This window comes from Malania oleifera, chromosome 12 (assembly GCF_029873635.1).
Source record: "Malania oleifera isolate guangnan ecotype guangnan chromosome 12, ASM2987363v1, whole genome shotgun sequence".
Taxonomy (NCBI): domain Eukaryota; kingdom Viridiplantae; phylum Streptophyta; class Magnoliopsida; order Santalales; family Ximeniaceae; genus Malania; species Malania oleifera.
The window spans coordinates 85,909,604-85,927,306 of record NC_080428.1 but is presented as its reverse complement, the minus strand read 5'-3'; the positions used below and the strand labels follow the sequence as shown (position 1 = coordinate 85,927,306).

Sequence of the window (17,703 nt, the reverse complement as noted above, 5' to 3'; positions counted from 1 at the left end):
AATGCTATTATTCTTCGGGTCACTACACTAATAGTAGTAATGGTATTAGAGCAGAGGGAAGCTACTTGTATGGGCGGGTAATCTTCCATATCCTCGTCTAATTGTGTGCGTGAGTATAAAATAAAAATGATTTCATAAATGTGTTTATTTACTCAGTGAACTGGTATTTTTCTGTACACTAAACGCATGCTGACCACACACTGATATTAACTTAGTATTTCGCTTACATAACTGTGCCTGCCTCGCCCCTACTTCACAAACTATCTTTTCAGGAAATCCCAGAGATCGGGTCTAGTAGGCTAGAGGAGCCGGGCTAGCCGGGTAAATTTATCTAGGTAATGTGTATGGACAGAGAGTTTATTTTTGTGGAATTTTATGGGTTGTAATTATGTGAAAATTGATATATTTGTGTATAAAGATAGTTAGAACTCTGATAATGTAATTTGAGGATTTTATGTTTTGTTTTTCGTTGCATATATGTGTTTTATATATTGATGAATAAGGTATCAGGTACACTGACGTCACGAGAGTAGCACTCTGGGCCCACGTGGCAGGTCGGGGTCGTTACAGGTGGTATCAGAGCGATTACCCAATCGAAAGTGTAATGAAATTCACATCGCTTGTGTTTGAAAATGTGGGTTCGCAACAAGGATATTACGTTCTGTAAGTGGGGAAAAATGTGATACCTCATGAAAGAAAGACTTAAAAGGATTAGATGTTACTACCTATATCAACAAGGTGCACCTTTCTTTTTAGGAGCCTTCCCATAAGAACTCCATGGTTAAGCGTGCTTGGCTTGAAGTAATCTTGGGATGGATGACCTTTTGGGAAGTTTTCTCAAAAAGGGTGTGAGTGAGGACAAAACACACTGAAAATGAAACGTGTTGGTCTGTGAGGCTAGTCATTAGTTCGATAAGGCCCGCCCCCTATTGTCTGGTGCAGGTGGAGGAGGAGAGACGCAGTGCTCCTTGGCAGATCCAGGTTAGGGCGTTACAGGTGGTATCAAAGCCTAGGTTTGCTAGGTTCTGTAGACTTTGAGGATTGATAATTACCAAAGTATAGGTTAAGATAAGATAGGGATAGGATTGAGTAGGTTAAGATGAGTTTTGGTCTGGAAGCTTGGAGGCAGAAATCTATTGACAAACTTCTGTGATTTTTTGAATCAGTCGTGAGTTTCAAAAAACCATGGTAAATCCATTGATGGTTTCGTTTGTAGATTGAGGGACTGGAACTCATAAAATTTAGGTTGGAATGTTAGGATGAGTGGGTATGTGTGTGAAGTTAATGTTAGGATAGAGGTTTTTACCTCAATGGTTTTGTGATAGAATTGGGATATGAATTATTAAATATATGTAAGAACCCAATCCGTGGGATAGGGAATAATAAGTAAGAAAAGGGTAAAACGGTAAATTAAGCAGGCTTCATCGACGAAGCCAGAGTTCGTTGACGAAGGCCCTTCTGTTGTTCGGCGATGAAATGTAGGGGCTCGTCGACGAGGGGAAGCCGAGAGGTTTTGGAAAATCCAAAAATCTCAAGCTCATCGACGAGGCCACCGCTGCGTTGATAAACTTCCATTGTCGACTCGTCGACGACGACGCTGCCTCGTCGACGAGGTTGGCCGAGTCAAAGGTGCTATAAATATCCTTTTGGGTTGCTTAGAAGCAAAGATATCCAACCTCTCTTTCTTTCTAAAAACTCAAAACTCCACTCTCTCTCTATAGATTTCTTCGTTGTTCGTTGTTGGAATCAACGATTTGACGTTACAACAAGGATTAGGGAAGGGTTCTCTTCGTGATTTGTGGAACGGATCTCCGTTTCGAGGATTTTTGGGTTTTGGCCCAAAAATCGAGGTAAGGCTCAATTTTTATTTTTGTTTCGATAGATCTGTGGAGAATAGAATTGTAAGTATGTATTGTATTGTAATTTATAGGTTTTGGGAACTCGGTTCACTATTTAGGAGCCGTAGAGTTCGTGTTTTGGATTTTTGGGGAAAGGTAAGGGGTTTCTATTTATATCAGTTATTTTTTAATCGAAATCGGTGAAACTGTTATTTACGATTATATGTATGATTTGGTTACTTATTTGGGGAAATCTAACGGGTAAAATTACGGGGTTTTCGAGTTACAGTTTTTGGAAAAAAGGGGGGTTTGGGTTGCATCTATGGTTTAGTAGGAAAACCGTATATATAATGTTGAGTATATTGTATGGAGATGGCCGCACCTTGACTTGTTTTTAAATTGTATTCTTGAAATCGTAATTTATGTATTTACCAAATAAGTGTGGAATGAATTATTTTATTGAAAATGTTCCAGGTTTGTGAAAGGCAGAACTAATTGTGTACAATAGGCTATGGTTTGTTGAAATGAGTTATAGGGACGCGAGTTCCCAAAATGTTATAGGTTTTGTGAAAATGCCGAGTCGGAATAAGGCCGAACTTTGATGATAATCGAAGCGCGCCGGCTGATCCCTGAAGGCCTAGATGTGGAGACGGGTCAGTATAATACCATAGGCGGAAGGTGTGAAATATCACTTTTTATGATGATTGATTACCGAAGGGTGTGGTTTCACCAGATATCGTACTAGCAACCCATGAAAGCTTGGGGCTGCGCCATATGTCGGGGACGCCGTGTAATGCGGACCAGTTTCATTGCTGAAGAGTGTGACGACACTGGATATGAATCATGTGTTTGTGAGATATACTGGAACTGTTTCTGTAATTATATTGTAATTACGTTGAGAAAATACTGGAACTGTGTTATGTTTTATGTCAAAATAACACTCATATGCCACACACTGATATAACCTGATTCTTCCTTACCGAGAGGTGTCTCACCCCTATCGTACATACATGTTTTCAGGTCCCTCGAGTAGCCGGAACTAGCGTCCTAGCGTTGGGAGAGTGGTTGTTGGTCTGGCTGCATTTAGTATTAGCGTAAGTACTGGATTATGGCTGGGTTTTGTAGACATCCGAGGTTTTGTTTTGTATTATGGGACCTGGATGTTGGGTTTGTATAGACTCTGGTATGGTATGACATGTTATTATAGTTTGACTATTTTCCACTGTGTAAACTGTGTCGGTAAGTGTGATTAGGGTATACAGGAACCCCACGGGGTCGGACCCTTACATTGTATGGCATCACGTGTGTTTGAATGATACAGGGACATGTTAGGTTACTAAATCACCCCGGGGGCCCATTGTCGGGTTCGGGGCATGACAACTTGGTATCAGAGCTAACCAGGTTGCTAGATCTTGTAGACTTGGTTAGGCGTAGCTATGTGTACATACCAGAGTATAGGACGTAGGAAATGGGTAGAGTAGGTCAAGGGTTGTTTGGTTGCTAGACAGGGACTTATTGGCGATGTTCTATGTTTTTTTCTGGAATGACGATTTCAGTGAAACCATGGCAAACCATTGATGATTTCGTGTTAGTGTGATAGGACATACCTAAACCCGTGAGATGGTAGTTAACTTGATTAGTTATAAATGATTGCGTTAACTGTACGTGACGTTGGAGTGCTAATATATTCCTATTGTATTTTTAGAATGAAACCCAAGGCTAACAACTTGGAAAGCGGTTCTAAGGGAACTGCGAGCTATGAGTCCCATTCTATGCCTCGAGGTTTGATGAGGCAGGTTATGTGGGAGATCGGACGAAAAGTTAGAGAACGTGAGCGTTCTCCGACTGCTACGAGGTGTACCATCGAGAGGTTCACACATATGCACCCTCCGATGTTTTTAGGAGGACCTGATCTGATGGTAGCGGATGACTGGTTCAAGAAGACCGAAAGGATCCTGGAGGTCCTACACTGCACAGAGAAGTAGAGAGTCCTCTACGCTACCTTCCAGCTGTCAGGGGAGGCTGGGCGATGGTGGACTATGGTGAGTCTGTTAGAGAAGCAGAGAGCTGGTCCTACAAAGATGACATGGAGCCGCTTCAAGGAAGTGTTCTTTAAGAGATACTTCCCAGCATCCACACACGATGCTAAGGTGGATGAGTTCTCTGCTCTGACATAGGGAGATATCATGGTACAGGGGTATATTGCTCGGTATATAGAGCTATCCCATTTCGCGCCATGCTTGATATTAAACGAGTACGAGAAGACTCAGAGGTTCGAGAAGGGCCTAAGGAAGGACATCCACCGATTAGTGAGTATGCTTCATGTAGTGACCCGAAGAATAATAGCATTTTAATAATAATAAGAGGGAGAGAAAATAGATATAGAAATAGAAGGAAGCCGTAGCTCCGCATTCGTCGACGACATTGCATTTTGAGGGAAATAAAAATTTCAGAAAATTTTCAGGGCTTTCGTCGACGAACATAGGGTTTCGTCAACGAAGGTTTAAAGAATTTTGTTGATGAATACAGGACTTCATCGACGAGAAAATACCGAGAGACGGTTCAGGCTTCTCTGAATTTCGTCGACGAATACAAGGCTTCGTCGATGAATTTGCTGAAGGATTCGTCGACGAACCTTGCCCTATTAATAGTGGAAACCAGGGATTTTTATCATTTTTACCGCGCCTCTCTCTCTCCTATCTCTCTCTCTACATCTCCCTCTCCCTTCTCTTTTCGATTCCGGCCCCACCAGTCGTCGGATCGACGATCCGAAGCTACTACGACACTCCTAGCGGAGTTCTCTGCAAATCTGCCCGAGCAAATCGTCGGGAAAACAGAGTTGGATTTCATCCCAAATTCAGGGTAAGGCCTTTTAACCTATTTTTGGCCTTATAGCAGTTATAGGAAATAATGTAGGCAAAAAAATACTGATATTATGTTCTGGCATATGTTGGTTTCAGGGTGTTTTGTAGGAGGCCCTGCGGATGTTAGGCTAGCTTCTCATAGGGGCTTTTCAAAATTAAGGTAAGGGAAATATGCTATGTTAGGTATTTCCTAAAATATTATACAACTTATTTAATTATGAAAATTATGTATTTATGTATGGTGTGACTTGTAATTATGATTATGGTACGGGTATATGTTTTACGAATGCTAGTTTCATGATTTTACAAATTTCAGTACCATGATTATGTGAATTTCAGTACTATGATTTTATGGATTTTAGTACCATGATTATACGGATTTCAGTACCATGATTACAGGAATGTTAGTATTATGATTATGCAATTTCAGTGTCATGATTATTCAGTTCTCAGTATTACGATATATGAATTACAGTACAGTTTATGCAGCATCATGGTTATTACGATTACTTTAGAATCATGGTAAATCAGATAGATATGTATAAAAATATATTACATAATATCAGACTGTGTTGGATTTGCAGCTAGAGAGCACGGTACCGTTGCTATAGATATTATGTTACTTTATGAGTACAACCACCTATTCAGATAATATGCGGTAAGGTCAACCACCTAGGCCCTTGAAGAGGTTAGGCTCCCCATCCAGATATGGGTTGAGGTGGGCAGGTCGACTGACGGAGTTCAGTGATTTATTCCTGGTTGACTAGCCAGGGTAAATCCAACCTACGGACCACATAACCTTGTCATGAGGGGGCAAGTCATGACACACAGATAGCCACAGGGGACAGTTTCAGTTACTATTACATACGTACAGATTTACAGAAACAGGGACCATACTTATGTACAGTAGAAGTACTTTGAATTATAACCATAATACTGTTATGTTAAGTAATAGGGAAAAGGGGTGGTGTATTTTATTATTTGTACAATACTTTTGTACTCAGTTATTCATGTTTATACGAAAACAGATTTCATGATAGTAGCTCATTTGCCACACACTAGTAATAGCATATTTCTTCTTACCGAGCGTTGGCTTATTCCAGTGTTGAAATATTTTTCAGGTGATCTAGGTAGGCAAGCAGACTAGGCTCGCAGATAGAGGGGCATCTATAGTGCCCTGTTAGAGAGTGAGTACATTTTTGGGGAGTGTTTTTGTATATCCCAGTATAGTTGAGGGAGTTTTTGAAAAACAGATATATGTGTATATTTCGGGGAACATAATAGTACTCTGGTATTGGTTTTGTATTGTATATAATGGTTTATGGTTATGTTTATTTAGTTTCTGCTTCTTGTTGTTGAGGTTTATGGTTGGGTTTATTCCCAGCATGGTATCAGAGTATGTTGAATGTTATGGTATATATAAAAAAAAAAAAAACAGTTTATTTAGCAGGTCATTACACTTCAAATTCGTGAGTTTTCGGTTTTGGTGGATAAGGTTACTGTGATTGAGACCGACGTCCAAGAGGATAAGGTGGATCAGGAACCAAAGAAGAGGTCAGTGCCTTATGGATTTGAGTTTAGTTCTCGCCAGGGGAAATGGAAGAAGAGAAACTATAGTACGAGAAGTCGCCAGAGTTCGGAGTGGCAGGGTTCACAGGGGGACCAATACCGGGAACGTTGTGTCAGGTGCCATAGACGGCATGACGGTGAATTCCAACCACTTGGGGGTAACTGCTACAACTGTGGCCAATCATATCACTTGGCTTGGGATTGTTATGCACCAAAGAGGAGTACGCCCGCTTCGAGTCAGAATCGGGGTAGTAATCAGGTATTCCGAGGAACTTATCAAGTGAATACAACTCTAGCAAGGGTATACTCGCTTACTCCAGCGGATGCTGAGCATGCTAGGAATGTGGTGACAGGTACTATGATATCGCTTTCAAATAAAGTTGCGGTTTTATTTGATTCGGGTGTTACCCACTCCTTTATATCTGCTAATTTTGTAAAACTGTATGGGGTTGAGACCCAAGTCATAAATGAAGAGCCGTCTGTAGCTACACCATCTGAGAGTGTATCGTTTTGTCGGAGGAAGTTAGGAGGCTGTTTAGTGGAAATTCAGGGAAGGCTGCTACCGGCGAATCTTGTGGTATATGATATGTCTGGTTTTGATGTCATACAGAGGATGGATTGGTTATCCTCCAGTTATACTGTGATCGACTGTCGACGAAAGGTAGTAGTGTTCAGACCTCCTGGGGAGTTAGAGTACGAGTTTGTAGGATCGTGTGTGCGTTTGATAACATAGGTTTTATCGACATTACAGGCAAGGAGGTCACTCTTAGACGGATGTCAGGGATACCTAACTTGCGCGAGGGAACCACCGTAGGATGAGTTGAAGCTTGAGGAGATTTGAGTGGTTAACGAGTTTCCGAATGTGTTTCTCGAAGACTTACCCGGTTTACCTTCGGATCGTGAGGTGGAGTTTGCGAGAAAATTGTTTCCTGGCAAGGCATTGATCTCCAAAGCTTCATACCAAATGGCTTCAGCATAACTTCGGGAGTTGAAGGAACAGTTGCAGGAATTATTGGACAAGGGCTTTATCCAACCGAGTGTTTCGCCCTAAGGAGCTCCAGTTTTGTTTGTAAAGAAGAAAGACGGGTCGATGCGCACGTGCATTGATTACCGTGTGATCAACAAGGTAACTGTGAAAAACCATTACCCATTGCCTCGTATCGGTGATCTCTTTGACCAACTGCAGGAGACACAGGTCTTTTCAAAAATTGACCTATGGTCGGGGTATCATCAAGTGAGGGTTAGACATGAGGATGTGGCGAAGACTCCCTTCCGAACCAGATACGGCCACTACGAATTCTTAGTCATGCCTTTTGGGTTGACGAATGCTTCGACAGTGTTCATGGATCTGATGATTAGGGTTTTCCATTAGTAGGGTAGAATAACTGCCTCAACGGTGCGGAGCTCAATCCGTCTGTTTTTCTGGGTTTCCTGAAATGATTTTAAGCTCGGGTAAGACACCTCGTAATGGAAATAAACTAAATACAGTTGTGCAGCAACATGAATATTTGCGTGTTATAATAAATATACAATACAGATTACATGCCTGAAAACACTGATAATATCATAATTGAATAAACATACAACTTCGTAGTTATACTAAATCATACTGTACCTCAATGTAACGACCTCAATTTCTTAACATAAAATGTAACATAATAAATAGAGAAGTTAACCTGAACCCGTGGGTAACCGGGACACCTGTCAATCACAGCGGAAACTTAAGCAGTAGCAAGCATAATGTAAAAACCCCAAAAAAAAGAGATATAAAAGATTAGTGGATTGATTTCAAAAAAAAATAAAATAAAAATATTATTATTATTATTAATTAATTAATTAATAATAATAATAATATATATATATTTTTTTTTGGAAATCAATCCATTAATCTTTTATATCTTTTTTTTTTTGGGGTTTTACATTAAATTATGTGGGTTTGAGCCTCAGCAGTTAGAAAATAGTTTGTCTGTTGTTACGCCGACTGGGACCGTTGGGGTATGTAGAAAGGTACTCAGTGACTGTCCAGTGGATATTCAGGGGAGGTATTTGTTAGCTAATCTTGTGATTTTAGACATGCATGGGTTTGAGGTAATTTTGGGTGTGGATTGGCTAGCTGCCCACTATGCTAACATTGATTGCCATCAGAGAGTGGTAGTGTTCAGACCTCCAAAGGGACAGGAGTGCAAATTCGTGGGATCACGTGTGTGCACCCCACCTCAGTTATTATCTGCTATTCAGGCGTGTAGATTGCTATCAGAAGGTTGTCAGGGATATTTAGCCTATGTGAAGGCTATATCAGAAGGGGAACTGAGGATGGAGGATATCCCAATGGTGAGGGATTTTCCTGATGTATTCCTCGAGAATTTGTCGGGACAACCTCTTGATCGTGAAGTAGAGTTCGTTATTGATCTGGTTCCGGGGACAGTGCCGATTTTGAAGGCACCGTATAGAATGGCACCGGCAGAGCTGAAAGAATTGAAAGAGCAGTTGCAGAAGCTGTTAGATAAAGGGTTCATTCGGCCCAGTGTGTCACCCTGGGGAGCACCGGTTTTGTTTATGAGGAGGAAGGATGGCTCCATAAGGTTGTGCATCGACTATCGAGAAATAAATAAAGTAACTATCAAGAATAAATACCCGCTCCCGTGTATCGATGATTTGTTTGACCAGTTACAGGGGACACAGATCTTTTCAAAGATAGATTTACGCTCCGGGTACCATCAGGTGAAAGTCAGGGCAGAAGATCATCCGAAGACGGCATTCAGAGCACGGTATGGTCACTATGAATTTCCAGTTATGCTGTTTGGATTGACGAATGCTCCTACAGTGTTTATGGATCTTATGAACAGAGTTTTTCACCAGTACTTGGATCGGTTTGTGGTAGTATTTATTGATGATATACTGGTGTATTCGAAGAGTCTAGAGGAGCATGAGGAGCATCTGAGTATAGTGTTGCATGTGTTGTGAGAGAAGAAGCTATATGTGAAGCTCAAGAAGTGTGAGTTTTGGTTGGAACAGGTTACCTTCCTTGGACACATTATATCCAAGGGTGGTATTTCTGTTGATCCGAGTAAGATTGAGGCGATAGTAGACTGGGTACGACCAAAGAACGTGCACGAGATCAGGAGTTTCCTGGGATTGGCTGGGTACTACCGCAGGTTTGTTGAAGGCTTCTCTAGATTTTCAGGCCCGTTGACCAGATTGACCAGGAAAGGAGCGAAGTTTGAGTGGTCTGATGAATGTGAACAGAGCTTCTAGGAGTTGAGGCAGCGACTCATCACTGCGCCTGTGTTGATGATTCCTTCAGTAGAAGAGGGGTTCGTAATTTATAGTGATGCGTCTCATAAAGGGCTCGGATGCTTGTTGATGCAACGAGGGAGAGTGATAGCCTATGCCTCATGACAGTTGAAAGAATATGAGAAGAACTACCCTACCCACGATCTAGAGTTGGCGGCGGTTGTTTATGCGCTGAAGATTTGGAGGCACTATCTATATGGGGGTAGGTGTGAGATATTTACGGACCATAAGAGTTTAAAGTATTTCTTCACGCAGAAGTAATTGAATATGAGGTAGAGGAGATGGTTGGAGCTAATAAAGGATTACGACTGCACTATCAGCTACCATTCAAGAAAGGCTAATGTGTTTGCTGATGCTTTGAGTCGGAAATCAGTGGATTCATCTATATATGCAGTGGAGATTCAGCATCTGATTCAGATGGATCTGGAGAGGCTCGGTGTCGAGTTGGTAGAGGGCGATCACCAGGTGTTCATTGCTGACTTAGTTTTGCAGCCGACTTTATAGGAGAGGATTAAAGCAGCTCAGAGGAATGATGTAGAACTAATAAAGCTTATGGGAAAGGTACAGGATGGTCAGGAACCAGAGTTCATCATTTCAGATGATGGAGCCTTGAGGTTCTATACCAAGTTATGTGTTCCTGCTGATCCTGAGATCAAGAAAGTCATCTTAGAGGAAGCACATCGATCCCTATATACTGTACATCCAGGTAGCACTAAAATGTACAGGGATCTTCGAGGGTCCTTCTGGTGGAGCAACATGAAGAGGGGAGATAGCTCAGTTTGTGGATCAGTGTTTGACGTGCCAGCAAGTGAAGGCTGAGCATCAGAGACTGGCAGGATCATTGTAGCCACTCCACATTCCTGAGTGGAAGTGGGAGCATATAGTGATGGATTTCGTCTCAGGATTACCGCGAGCATTGCGTGGACAGGACGCTATTTGGGTAGTGGTGGATAGATTGACGAAGACTGCCCACTTTATGCCGATCAAAGTTAGCTACTCCATGGAAAAATTGGCTGAGTTATACATCCAGGAGATAGTTAGACTTCATGGCGTCCTAGTATCTATAGTTTCAGATAGAGACCTATGGTTCACATCTCGTTTTTGGAAGAGTCTGCAAGGGGCCATGGGTTCTCAATTTTCGTTCAGCACAGCTTTTCATCCTCATACAAATGGACAGACAGAGAGGATAATACAGATTCTAGAGGATATGCTGCGAGCATGTGTGTTGGACTTTGGACGTCGTTGGATGCAGTATTTGCCACTGGTTGAGTTTGCGTATAACAACAGCTACCAGGCCAGCATTGGGATGGCACCGTATGAGGCACTGTACGGCAGGAGGTGCCGATCCCCGTTGTACTGGGATGAGATTGGAGAGAGACAGGTATTAGGGCCAGAGCTGATACAACAGACTCAGGATAAAGTCAGACTCATCAGAGACAGGATCAGGACTGCGCAGAGCCGGCAAAAGAGTTATGCTGATACTCGTCGACGAGAATTGGAGTTTGACACAGGAGATCACGTGTTCCTGAAGGTGGCACCGCTGAAGGGTGTTATGAGGTTCAGGAGGAAGGGTAAGCTGTGTCCTAGGTATATTGGACCATTCGAGATTCTCGAGTGAGTGGGTCCAGTTGCCTATCGTTTAGCATTACCACCGGTCCTATCTAGGATCCATGACGTATTCCATGTTTCTATGCTGAGGAAATATGTCACCCCCTCCCATGTGATTAGATATGAAGCACTGGAGTTGGGTGATACTTTAGCTTATGAGGAAGTACCAGTGCAGATTCTTGACTGGAAGGAACAGAAGCTACGCACAAAGAAGATTCCACTGGTAAAAGTTCTGTGGCGCAACCATGCCATTGAGAAGGCTTCCTGGGAATTAGAGGAACAAATGCGTAAGAGATATCCGCACTTATTCAGTGGAGTTTAGAGCTGAGCCAGTCAAGTGAATGGAATAGTGGATTGATTTTCAAAAAAAAAAAATATAGAGAAGATTAGCATGGCCCATGCGCAAGGATGACACGCACAAATTGAGAAATGGTCCAAAATTTTAATGTAAAAACCCAAAAAAAAAAGAGATATAAAAGATTAGTGGATTGATTTCCAAAAAATGTAAAAACCCAAAAAAAAAAAAAGAGATATTTAATTAATTAATAATAATAATAATATATTTTTTTTTTTTTGGAAATCAATCCACTAATCTTTTATATCCCTTTTTTTTGGGGGTCTTTACATTAAAAATTTGGACCATTTCTCGATTTGTGCGTGTCATCCTTGCGCAGGGGCCATGCTAATCTTCTTTGTATCGTTCCAATTTTATCGGAGCACAAGGATGACACGCACAAATCGAGAAATGGTCCAAATTTTTAATGTAAAAACCCAAAAAAAAAGAGATATAAAAGATTAGTGGATTGATTTCCCAAAATATATATATATTATTATTATTATTATTAATTAATTAATTAATTAATACGATTTAAAAGAAAAATAAATTTTAATTAATTTTTTTTTCTTTAAATCCGATAATAATAATAATAATAATATATATATATATATATATATATATATATTTGGAAATCAATCCACTAATCTTTTATATCTCTTTTTTTTTGGGTTTTTACACATAAAATCTAAATCATCCATCCATAAAGCATAATACCAGAATTTACTACAACATCATATAACTGTATTTATATACATCCTTATAAATATCAAAATAACTCTAGAATCAAATACAAAATAATTATGACCCTAGTACAAAATCTCACCCTCCTAACAGGATAATACTACTGATTCCACGGCAGCTACGACCAGCCGGTCACTCAGCGTCTCCTGAAAAATATATTAAGTTCGGGGGTGAGACACTTCTCAGTAAGGGAAATTAAACTAAATACAGTTGTGTGGCAACATGAACATTTAAGGCAATTATACATATACATACATTTCATATTTTCGTAAACGTTTATCATATCATACTAAATAATCACATGCTTTCATATTTTCTAATAAGTCATATCGAACATATAACATCTGTTATAACTAATAATACTGAAAACATACTCAGGATGAATAGCTACCTAATGTCATGTATTACCCCCCATGACGGGTTGTGCAGCCTGAAGGCGAGACCCGACAATGGCTGGCCGACCACTGCCGAGTCAAATATGTCTGTAAGTACGATGGGCCCACCACACCCTAATCCGGACTTCCAGGTGGACGTCTACAACTCTACACTAAAAGTCACACCAACTATCCATCTTCCACCCTCTCGTGGGATGGTTAGCACAAGTCTGAACATAGATATTTGATCTATATAGCTACGGTACCGAGCTCTTGAACTGAACTAAACTAACATTCGGATTCTGATAACATATAATACATAATCGTATAGCATCTTTCATAATTGCATAAATATGACCTTGCGCCAAATAGTTCATATATCACAGACTTGCGTCGAACTTTTCATATATCACGGACTTGCGTCGAATACTTCATAAATTACGGCCTTGCGCTGAATGGCCTTGCGCCGAACATATCATAAATTACGGCCTCGCACTGAACATATCATACATATCATTCTGAAAATAAATCATTTATCATGCATTTCAACATTGTAATGTACTGTCATGATTTTTCGAAACATATTCCATTCGTATATTTGTAATATCATGATATTCTTCCATATAAAATAATATTCATGCCACACATTTGTTGTATAAAATCATACATTGCATTTGAAAATCATGATTTCTGACATCTCATACATATATACACTTTTCAACATAATAACAATATTTTTCCCCAACGTGCATTAATTCCATAATATTCAAATATCGTACATATTTTCAGGAAATCACTTTACTCATAAATAATAGCAATTTGCGTGAAAGTTAACTGCTTTAGTTTATTCCCTTACCTGCCTACCGAGAAAGCCCCTGAAATATCCTAGCCTGACGCCCGTATGATTTCCTGATCAAGACCTTGAAAATGAAAACTCATAGTACTAAACTTCAGTATTTCTACGTGTACATCATTTCCTATAACTACCGTAAGGTCAAATTTGGCTTAAAAAGTCTTACCTTAACTTAGGGATGATTTCCAACTTGCTTTCACCAGTGATCCGCTCCGGCAGATTTGGAGAGAATTTCCCCAGGAGTGTCGTGGTGACTTCAGATTGTCAATCTGGCGTAAATCCGGCCCAAAATCGATGAGAGAGCGAGAGAGAACCGAAGAGGAGAGAAAGAGGAGAGAGTTTGCTTAATTGAGAAGTAAAATCCAGATTTTTCCATATTTATAAAACTGGATTCGTCGACGAGCCACGTCATTCGTCGACAAATCCTTCATTAATTTCGTCGACGAAATTCAATCATCGTCGACAAAATTCAGTCGGCTCAAAACTCTCTCGGTATTTCTTCGTTGACGAAATTCAATCTTCGTCGACGAATTCTCTTAAACCATCGTCGAAGAATCCCCTGTGTTCGTCAACGAGTCCTCTAGAAATTTATTTTCCTCTTTATTATTTAAATTCCATTTTTATTCAAGTTGTCACATTCTCCCCTCCTTATAAAATTTTGTCATCGAAATTTACTATTCACATAATTTATCATCCCTTAGGCAAAATGGTCTACTTACTTTATTACTTACCCTCACTTATGCCGGAGGAAAACCATGGTTACAACTTAAGTTCTGGGAGATTACATATACTAAAAGAAAATTTCCCCCAAAACTAAAAGATCACATACTAACTAAAGTATTACATGTAGCTGCAAAAGAAATATTACATATTTACTTATATTTCTAATTACATTTAAACTTCTTGAAATAATTGCTGATATTTCTGTCTGATCCGTTTCTCATGCTCCTAAGAAGCCTCTTCTACTGCATGATTCCTCTATAAAACCTTTACCAGAGGAATTTTCTTATTACGTAATTCCCGTTCCTCTCGGTTTAGAATCTGCATTAGTACCTCTTCATACACTAGCGAGTCATTGAACTCTAACTCACCATAGCTGATAATATGAGAAGGATCTGTGACGTATTTCCTCAACATAGATACGTGGAATACGTTGTGTATCCTAGATAGTGTAAGTGGCAAAGCTAGCCTGTAGGCCACCGGTCTCACTTTCTCTAAAATCTCAAACAGACTGATGAATTTAGGGCTAAGTTTACCCTTCTTTCTGAATCTCATGACTCCTTTTAACGGAGTTATCTTCAAAAATACGTGACCACCCACATCAAACTCCAAATTCTTGCGATGATGGTCGGTATAACTCTTTTGTCGGCTCTGAGCTACACTGATTCTTTCCCTGATAAACCGAACCTTATCGCACACCTGCTGTACCAGCTCTGGTCCCACAACTTGCCGTTCTCTCATTTCATCCCAATACAAGAGAGATCGACATCTCCTACCGTACAAGGCCTCAAACGGTGCCATGCCAATACTAGAGTTGTAACTGTTATTATACGCGAACTCCACCAGTGGCAAGAACTGAGTCCAGCTACCCCCAAAATCTAATACACATGCACGGAGCATATCTTCTAGTATGTGTATCGTCCTCTCAGTCTGCCCGTCTGCCTGAGGATGGAATATCGTGCTAAACGATAACTGAGACCCCAGAGCCTCCTACAAGCTCCTCCAAAATCGTGACGTGAAATGCGGGTCTCAATCTGACACTATGGATACAGGCACCCAATGAGAATGAACTATCTCCTAAACGTAAATCTCCGCCAATCGGCTGAGGGAATAGCTGATCTTAATAGGGAGGAAATGGGCGGACTTAGTCAACCGATCTACTATCACCCAAATCGCATTCTGGCCGTGGGATATCGACGGTAACCCTGAAACGAAGTCCATGGATATATGATCCCACTTCCACTATGAGATAAATAGCGGCTGTAACTGACCCGCTGGCCTTTGGTGCTCAACTTTTACTTGCTGGCACATCAAACACTAGGTTACATACTCGACAATTTCTCTCTTTATACCACTCCACCAATAAAACTCTCGCAAATCCCTATACATTTTCGTACTGTCGGGATGAACTGTATACAAGGATCTGTGAGCCTCATCCAAAATAGTCCTTCTAATGTTAGCATCAGTAAGAACACATAATTTAGAACGAAACCGTAAAGCTCCATCATCTGAAATGTAGAATTCCTTTCCTTAACCACTCTGCACTTTGTCTATCATCTCTACCAATTTTGGATCTTCTTTCTAGGCAGCTTTAATTCTTTCTTGCAAAGTAGGCTGTACCACTAGGCTGGCGATACATACTGGAATATTACTCTCTTTCAATTCAATGCCGAGTCTTTCTAGATCCATCATGATCGGACGTTGGATCTCCATAGCTACCAACGCTAATACTCCAAACTTCCTGCTCAGTGCATCAACTACCACGTTTGCTTTTCCTAGGTGGTAACTGATAGTATAGTCAAAATCCTTAATCAACTCTAACCACCTTCTCTGTCTCATATTCAATTCCTTTTGGGTGAAGAAATATTTTAAACTCTTGTGGTCGAAGAAAATCTTGCACTGCTCTCCGTACAGGTAATGCCTCCAAATTTTCAATGCGTGTACCACTGCAGCCAACTCAAGATCATGGGTAGGGTAGTTCTTTTCATATTCTTTTAACTGTCTAGACGCATACGCCACTACCCTACCATGTTGCATCAATACACGGTCAAGTCCTTTCAAGGACGCATCACTGTAGATAGTATAACCCTCACCCTCAGACAGAATGATCAATACCGACGCTGTGACTAACCTCTGTTTCAGCTCCTGAAAACTCTACTCACAACTGTCGTCCCATTCAAATCTAGCATTCTTCTTTGCTAGTCGTGTCAAAGGTCCTGACAAAGTTGAGAACCCCTCAACAAAATGACAATAATAACTGGCTAATTCCAAGAACTCCTAATCTCCTGGACGTTCCTCGGTCTAGCCCAATTCACTACCGCCCGAATCTTACTAGGATATACAGAAATTCCGTCGCCTGAAATAACATGCCCCAAAAACACAACTTTCTCGAGCCAGAAGTCACATTTATTGAATTTTGCATACAACTTCTTCTCCTTGAGCATTTGCAAAACCTGTCTCAAATGTATCTCATGCTCCTCATAGCTCCTCAAATAGGCTAGTACATCATCAATAAAGACAACCACAAGCTGATATAAATATAGATAGAAGATTCGATCCATAAATATCGCAGGAGCATTCGTCAGGCCAAATGGCATAACAAGAAACTCATAATGCCCATACCTGGTCCTAAAAGTCATCTTCGATACATCTTATGCTCTCACATTTACCTGATGGTAACCTGACCTGAGATCAATCTTGAAATATACCTGTGTACCCTAGAGCTGATCAAATAAATCATCGATACGGGGTAGAAGATATTTGTTCTTGATGGTCACCTTATTAATCTCTATGTAATCTATGCACATCCTCATAGACCCGTCCTTTTTCTTCACAAATAGTATTGGAGCTCCCCACAGCGATACACTAGGTCGTATGAAACCTTTATCGAGCAAATCTTGTAACTGGTCTTTCAATTCTGCCAACTCTACTAGCGCCATTCGATACGGTGCTTTAGAGATCGACGTTGTACCTAGAATTAAATCAATGGAAAAATCTACTTCACGATCAGGCGGCAAACCCAGTAATTCATCTGGGAACACGTATGTAAATTCTTTCATCATAGGCGTATTAATAAGCTTCAATTCATTTTTTGACATCTCATTCACAAAAGTCACGAATCCCATACAGCCATTCTGGAGTAGTCTCCTCGCCTGAACAGTTGAGACCATTTGAGGTAAGGATTGCACTCGTGACCCTGTAAATCTAAATTCTGGTTTTCCTGGAGGTCTGAATATCACTTCTCTAGCATGACAGTCTATAATAGTAGAATTAGCCGTTAGCCAATCCATGCCAAAGATAATGTCAAACCCGTGTATATCCAAGACTACCAAATCAGCAGATAAAATTCTTCCTTGAACATCAACTGGACATCCATGAAGTATCCTACTACATCTCACTGCTGACCCGGTTAGTGTTGCCACTAACAGTTCAACATCTAATGATTGCATTTTCGCCTCACATAATTTAACACACCCCAATGACACAAATGAATGTGGCACCAGAA

At 40.6% G+C, this 17,703-nt stretch overlaps 1 non-coding gene and 1 pseudogene across 1 annotated transcript; one reads left to right on the top strand and one right to left on the bottom strand.

Moving 5' to 3' along the window:
* Positions 1 to 11,505: 11,505 nt before the first annotated feature.
* Positions 11,506 to 11,617, top strand: LOC131145270 (U6 spliceosomal RNA; annotated as a pseudogene).
* A 184-nt stretch (positions 11,618 to 11,801) lies between these two features.
* On the bottom strand, positions 11,802 to 11,905 carry LOC131145247 (U6 spliceosomal RNA). Its single transcript, XR_009134035.1, has one exon. It is a non-coding gene; the product is annotated as a U6 spliceosomal RNA (small nuclear RNA).
* Between the last annotated feature and the right edge of the window lie 5,798 nt (positions 11,906 to 17,703).